The 7,878-nt window shown below is 41.2% G+C and overlaps 1 long non-coding RNA gene across 1 annotated transcript; it reads right to left on the reverse strand.

Annotated features, from left to right (window-relative positions):
• Positions 1–3,730: 3,730 nt before the first annotated feature.
• On the reverse strand, positions 3,731–5,529 carry LOC128793223 (uncharacterized). Its single transcript, XR_008432697.1, has 2 exons — positions 5,363–5,529; positions 3,731–3,955 (listed from the first exon to the last, which is right to left on the reverse strand). It is a non-coding gene; the product is annotated as an uncharacterized LOC128793223 (long non-coding RNA).
• Positions 5,530–7,878: the final 2,349 nt, after the last annotated feature.

Raw genomic sequence — 7,878 nt, forward strand, 5'->3', positions numbered from 1 at the left:
AATGCTTGAGGGGTTTAATATCACAAAATAGGGACAGGACTTTCTTATTTAACTGACATGGAGATGAAGCCAATGGGCTTTGGAGGAAGGTATGTGGTGAAAGACATTCAAAGGCCTTTTACTTGTACAGGGACTGTTGGTAGTAGGGTTATCCTACAAAAAGAAAAAACTAAAACAAAAACAAAACAAGCAATCAAATCCCAAGACTCTAAAATTAGAGAATACACATAAAAGTGTTGCTATGGGTCTTCTAATATATTTGCATCACCCCCTCCCTCTTTCTCTCTCTCTCCAATGCCAGTGCTCTAGTGCTACACTGAGCAGGGGATCAGAATAGGCAGGAGTAGTGGAGATGTGGGATCTCAGGATATCCAGAGGTCAAAGGGTGACACTACCTTCTGATTTGAAGAGCTAACTTGAGGAAAGCCTATGATCACATCAGTGGGCCACATGTACCAAGTGAGTGTTGCACATGTCAGTATATTAAACATATGTGGTTCTTATTTCCTATGTTAAAGGAATAGAGTTTGCAAGCATCAGGGTGTCTTGTTATTTCAAATTAAAGGTAAATGTGGATTAAAGGTATTTCAAGATTCCCATAGTCTGATAACAATGAATACCTGCAAAATCCAACTTTGATTTTAAAGTTTTCCCAACATTTAAAATGTCTGCCTCACAAACTGGTGTGGGACCTGGTTTCATTTTAAAGGCTCATGGAAACAACCAGAGCAGCAGGAACAATAACAGCACCCTTTTAGAAAAATACAGGAAATCTTTTCAGCCAGATGCACTGCAGCACTGGGGCCACCATGAAAGTCTTGCAGTTAAAGAAACCTCACAACATCTTCTAGGCAAAAAGGGGATCATCACGTCTCCTAACACTTCATCTTGCATTAGAAATAATTCTTGCTCAAGGAAGCAAAAAAGAGCCAATAAAATGTTCCAACTTCATTCCTTTATTGACTTTTTGTTGCCTTATGTTATTAATAAGAATTTACAACCTAATTTGTAGGGTAAGGTTTTAGCATGGACTATGCTTGTATGCAATTTGAATTTTTAAAAACTTTGGGGCATCACAAATCTGACAAATCTTTTAGGAATTAATAAAATTTTGTCTGGGGCCAGATTTTGTAAAAAGGTCTCTAAATTCGACCTTTATATTTCTGTGTGAGAGGAAGTAGGATCTCCTGGGCATCTTATGATTGGGTTTTAGGATATTAAAATGAGGCATTTGCATGTTGCAGACATTGCTCATGGCAGAGTGCAGGTAAAGAGCAAGGGGCCAACCACTTTGAAACAGAATTCCTGATTTGCAGGCCCCATGAACATACTTTTAAATGCCAATTTGATAGGTGGGAAGGCTGTAGGAAGGTTTGGGGGGATGAATATCAGAGAATAGTAACATTACTTTCTTACTTATTTGACAGTGAGATGAAGACAATGGTCTTTGAAGCAGTGAATGTGGTGCAAGACATTCAGAAGCCTTTTGTACTTGTACACTGTTGACTATTGGTAGGGTTTTTCTGAAAAAAAAATCAAAAAAACCTAACCCAGCAGCCAAAACCTGAGGCTGCTAAATTAGAGAATGTACATTAAAACGTTGGCCAGAGGCTTCTGATTTGTATATTCCCATCTCCCTCTCGCTCACCCTTTCCTCTCCAATACTAGTGCTGTATTGAGTTGGAAACGTATAAATGTTACATGTAAGATGCAGCCTTACTGTTGCATCTTTATTCAACATCAACTTCCAGATGGGAACTATTTTTCATGGTTCATAAAGCCAAATCCAGCTGCTACATTTGGACCTACATAAGGAATCCACATTTTATTGCCTTAGCAGTGCATATAAAACAATTGCTGTTGTTTCTTTAGTACTGGTGCACCTCACATTTCCCAATACATTTTAAATATTTAAATTTTTAAAACTGTATTTTATAGTTCCTCATTAAGCTGTGCACCGTAACAAGATCCCGCTTTTACAACATTTTCTAGATATCTAACATAACTGAAAGAAAAACGACCGTGGACAAATGGTATTCAACATAGCAGCCATATATTCAGTTACTTACTAAGAGTGTTCAGACAATTTCCTATGTAAACCACAATGATATTAAATACTTCTGGAATTTCAGCTTTATTAAGAGACAGGAAGTGCAAACTCAGGAGTCTTTCCCCTCCCCCTCGGCTAATCTGAGTCTTTGATAGTCATGTGTTAGGAATAACCATCGAGTTGCTCCTAACGAAAAATATTCCCACAGCTAAGAGAGAATTAACCCCTTGTGAAACCTCAAAAGAGAGTGGAGCCCATGTGTTCACACAGAGAGAGAGAGAAAAAAAAGCCCCGTTAGGAGGAAGTTTATGCCAGCAGCAGGTCTACACAGCCCTCACTGCCAGCTCTTCCACGCAGGCATAATTCATTTGCATTTTAGATGGTATTGTCAGAGCAACTACAGCACATGCATCGCCGAGGAGAACCATCCAGCCTGGCAAAATTAGCCATCTTTGTGCCTCCCTCCGTGCCTGCCCGCCTGCCTCCCTGGGCGGCGAGGAGAGCGCTGCGCGGCCGCTCGGCCCCGTGCGCCGGGCTGCTCTCGGCTCTCCCGAGCGCATGTCAGGCTGCTTGCTCGAAAGCAAACAAATCCCCACAAAAAGCGCCGAGGTGGGACAGAGAGAGTTAATGCACGGGTATGACAGAGAAGCAAGTTTGCTGTGAATTGGGAAGCACAAACTATAGTAATCCCCACCCTGCTGAGTGGCTTCCCCAGAGGTCTGATACAGTGCCAAAGCCTCTTACGCATACTGAGACAAAGCTTATTTCAAGCCGAATTCAGCTCCTGAAGCCACCATACTGCTTCCTGACAGCCTCCAATTGCACTGCCTCTGTATTTGTGTTTCCTGCTGTTTATATTTACTTGTTCCCAGAGCCACAACAGCTACAAAAACAAATAGTTGCTATTTGCGGGGCTCTGTATCAACACAGGTAAAGTGCTTCACTTCCCTTTTAGTTTTACAAAGATTGTGCAAATAGGCTTTTAATACCTCAGAGAGATTAATTTGGTAATTATAAACCAGTTTAGGAACACATGCCAAACAATTGGTCATATAATCAGCATCCTTGTTTCAGAGTATTAGCGCGGCTGAGGCAAAAGGTTTTTAAACCATAAGGGCTACACAAACACTCCCTTGATTATATTGCTATTATTTCCCCATTCCACTGAGACACAAGCTTGAAATATCACTTTTTTGTTTGTCAAGTCCCTGTGGATGCTCTCTGGATCTGTGCTCCTGTCCCTTTGGCCCCTGTACAGCTATTGTGGCGGAGTCTGATTTGGGTAATGGAGATCTTGTTTGATATATTTATTTAAAGAATCAGCTTAAGGAAGCCTGAGAGCCATCAATTCTCTTAATTAACTGCAGAGAAATGATTAATGCTATAAATATGGAATTGATCAGGAAAAAATTATAGTACATAGGATTTAATACGAGTTGTTCCACCAATATTTAAGACATTAAATATGACAAATCTGGTTCTGGCTAAAGTGTTCATAACTACCCAAGTTATTTATGCACCTCAGAAAATTCCCACCACAAACCACCAGGGCTGTTAGGCTTCTAACTGGAGAGGGGCAGTGCTTTTCAGGTAGAAAAAGTTGCTTTTTCAAAATAAAAAACTCCTGAAGGAATAGGTCCATTTCAGCTGTACTGCACTTCCTGAACCAAACCAAGCAGAAAAGTTTCAAAGCATTTTATTCTGACTTTATTGAAAAATAATATTTTCATTTCAAAACAGTTCAATTTAAAATTAATTTTGTTTCATGCACATTGATGTTGTCTTTAGTAATGCCGAAGTTTCATTTATCAGGAAATTTTTAAAAATACAAATTATTTTGTTGGAGGCTAGAAGATGGGCCTCCAAGCCTTTCCTTTCAGAAGCACCCACCACAAATGTTTCTCCCTGGTGGAAAAGAAGCAAAGAAAAGCAAAGAAAAATATCAGGTGGGGTGGCAATTCAAAATGTTGCCATCCCACCATTGCTCCTCCCTTGAAAACTGAAATGCAGTCCAGAAAAACCCCTGAACCTTAGGTCTGCTGCCACTGCTTCCTTTGTACCCCCTAAATTATGTTTGCTTTTTGTTTCTTGTCTTTCAATCAAAACCCAGCACAGGGGTAAGCAGAGAGAATCCAACCTGCACATCCAGCTTTTGTGATTCCCACCTGTCACCTAGAACTGCATCTGCAGAGCTCTGTGGTGTGGCAGCCCTCCCTGACACTGCAGCCACTTTGGCATTGTGCAAAACCGCTTTGCATTGCCATGCTGGCTGGTGTGGCACTGGCTGAGAGGGATGGCAAGGGAGGCAGGAGGAGGGAGGGGTATGCCAGGTCTAAGGACTGCTGGTAGAAGCAGTTGGAGTTGTCTCCCCACCTTTCAGTGTCTTTCTCACCATAAAAAGAATTAAAAGCTGAGCCAACAAATTCAGTGCCATGGTAATGTCAGTGACTTTTATAGATATCTAAAAGACAGTACTTTTAGAGCTCAAGCATGCAGCATCAGAGAAAAGTTTTTGGGGTTTTTTTTTTTGTTTTTTTTCTTTTTATAATAGCTGGTCTCACAATTCTTCCTGTCCCCACTTCCCCCAGTCCCTGGAGAATGAGAGTTATGGAAATAACAACTCCTGAGACCATTTCCCAAGAACTCTGTGCCTTGCTCCACAAGAAATGCAATGCCAGAGCCACCCACATCTGACAAGCAAGACATCCTGGAGCAGTTTTAAGAGGAGATGTTAGAGAGATAGAAATGTCACTGTATTCATGTACAGAGCATGGATCCACACATGGAAGGCTAAGCTCCCTCCCCAGGGAAGCTGTGTGAACTTTGCCCAATCTTTTCCCTGTGTTTGCTTTCCCCACAGGATTAGTCACCACCCAACACAGGGTGGGAAGGTCTGTCAGAGGTCATTCTCCCTCTGAACAGCAGTGTGGAGTTCTGTGGCTCTCAGAGCCTGTCCATGACCCACTCACCCACCACTGCAGACTCAGCGGGGACAGAGGGGCCACCAGGAAAGACTTGGCTGCACAAAAGGCCGAGTCTCTGCCTCTGCCCAGGGCTGCTACCCACCTACAGCACAGGTAGAAGGACCAGTGGTGACCAAAAGTTTCAGGGACACTGACAACCTCCTTAAGTGGCATGAAGAAAAGAAAAGCTGAGAAGTGTTTTTCAGTCTCCTATAGATCTCAATATAGATCCCCTGAGAGCTTGGGGGAGGCAAATGTCTTGGCTGGTGGCATGAGACACAGGTAGGGTGGAAGGAGAAAACTCAAAAGAGGCAAGTGACTGAGCACACAAGGGGAACCAGCAGCTCACCTGAGCTCCTAGCTGGGCCACTGGATGATAGTGAATGGATGGTGTGTTACAGTGTGCCACAAGCTCCATATTGCAGAGAGGACAGTTGTACAATTAAACACTCAAAATCCATCTAAACTGCATTCAGGCACTTAAAAGAGCAAGCCTGTCTTCAGAAAACTGCAGAAGGCTCCCAGGGCTCCCTGACATCTCAGCAGCTAACACACTCCAAGCAGGAAGCCATCTGTTAGGGACTGCTCTCCATCCGTGCTTCCCTGTCTCTGTGACCCCACACTGTGGGAGAGGGGACATTCAGAGAGGACAAGCAACGGCAGTGGGGTGCCACGGAAACAGTGGCACAACGCATTCCAGTGGCCCCTGAAATCGAGGTGCTCAAGATTTCATTCTTCCATTGGATCCTCAGGCTTTTTATAATTTCAGGGATGAGACCAATTTAATTTTTATAGAGATGTGTAATCCACCATTTCAACACGCTAATTGAAATAGGCTGACAGGCAGCTATGTGCCCTACGAGCTTTCCAAAGCACATATCTTGGCACTTTCCACCAGAGGCTGAATGACATGACTGGAAACCGTACCAGATCCTCTGTGTTTACAGGCCTCTGCTTCTACATTATTATTTTGATTGCTGGCTTTACCAACAAACATCCAAGAGGCAGAATCCACTTGGAGAAAATAATAGAAAGCAGAGCTGAAACAGATTTTAAGAGGTCAAAAATCAACTGTACCTGTGCTATTTTTGACAGTTGTTTATTTAACCACTTTGTAAAGTCCCTCAGTGGTGGAAATGCACACAATTTCCCAATGTCATCTGACCAGTTCTTCAATTATGAGTTTATAATGCCTAACCTAATTTTTTCTTCAAGTAATCTAAGTTTATATTTTCTTATCAATTCAGGGGGAAAATGTTAATTAATTTCTTTCCTCTCTTCAGCACTTTTTTTAGGTATTTGAAGTATGCTTCTGTATGCTGTAAACAGACCCATCTTTCCAACTTCTCTGGTTCTGACCACTTGGCTCAGGATTCTCTCCTTTCCTTCATGTCCTATTTGTAATTCCCAAAAGCTTGCCCGTGCTGAGGAAGGTAGAAGGATGTACACACCTGTCCTGCAGGTTACATTCATTAAAAAAATTCTCAGTAGTACATTTTTCTTTTTCACAACATTGTATCATTGAAGACTTAAATGCAGGTTGAACCCCTCATAACTTCTCTATTGTTTTCTTTACAATCAACTCTTTACCCTCCATTCTGCAGCCAACTTTTTCTCTGTATATACAGTAAGTACCTTTTATTTTCTCTCCATTTTTTCTAATCACTTCTCCAGTCTGATTTCCAGTTCCACTCTCCAACATACCTGCAGTTTTCCCAGGCTGCCGGTCTTTGTGGTTGTAATGATTACAATTGGTTCTTGCACCCAGGACACTATTGACACTAATCAGTGAGCACAGAACACAGCACAGGATGCTGCTTGGTACATTTCCATTAGAACAGTGTCTCATTGATAACTGATCTCCAAATATATTTTTCCAACCAGGAAAATACCTGTCTTTTGGAAGGTTTCATCAAAACTATGTTTTCTTAGCTTTTTTTATGAATTTATCAAGAGTTGTCAAGAGAGGGAGAGGTTAAATGGGGTTTGAGGTATTTGCAATTTTTTCTGTAAGGCATTTAATAATTCTTGATGGGGCCTGTGTGCATAGTGAAACAGTCTCAGAAGTCTTCCTTAAAGCCAAGTTCCCCAGTCATGTCACTGGACCAGTAGAGCTTCTAAGAACATCCCCATGACTCCACGTAAAATGAAAGTGTCATTAACTCATGAAAACTGACACATATTCTGAACATGGTTCCATGCCATCTTTTCTCTTACTATTACTCTTCAAACTTGAACTTTACTCTTAGAGATACAAACTTGTTAATAACTTTCAATGCTTTGCAGATACTTGATTAGAGCTTCACAACACAACTACTAAAAGCATGGATAGAGTCATACTCTTTCCTTAACAAGGAGAACAAAATAGGAATAGGCAAATGTCCTATTTTTCCACTAGGAAAATTATAAATTATAGTTCTAAGAAAGCCTGCTCTTGACAACTGATTGAGCCTACGTTTAAAGAGAAGGGTTACAGAGATATAAACTTAAATGCACACATTGGAAAATAAATTAGAGTTCAGTAATTAATGTGAATTGTAAAATCTCATGTTACTCAATGACAACAATTACCATTAAAATTTTTTATTATTCACATTTAAAATACCAGCAATCTAACAGGCCTCTAAAACATCTATTTTGGTTTCTAGTTTAATTATCTTTCATCTATATAGTCATTCATTTCACAAATTAAAAAAGCGTTTACATACAGGGGGAAAGTGCCGTAGCATGGTAGGAGAATTTCTTGGGGGAAACTTCAGGCAACCAATTTTAGTTCATTGCTGAAGCTGCCAACTTCACAAAATTTAGATATGGGAGCCTGGTTTTACCTTTGGTGAAACTGAGGAGCCAGCCATGAACTTCTGA

This window comes from Vidua chalybeata, chromosome 10 (genome assembly GCF_026979565.1).
Source record: "Vidua chalybeata isolate OUT-0048 chromosome 10, bVidCha1 merged haplotype, whole genome shotgun sequence".
NCBI classification, from domain to species: Eukaryota; Metazoa; Chordata; class Aves; order Passeriformes; family Viduidae; genus Vidua; species Vidua chalybeata.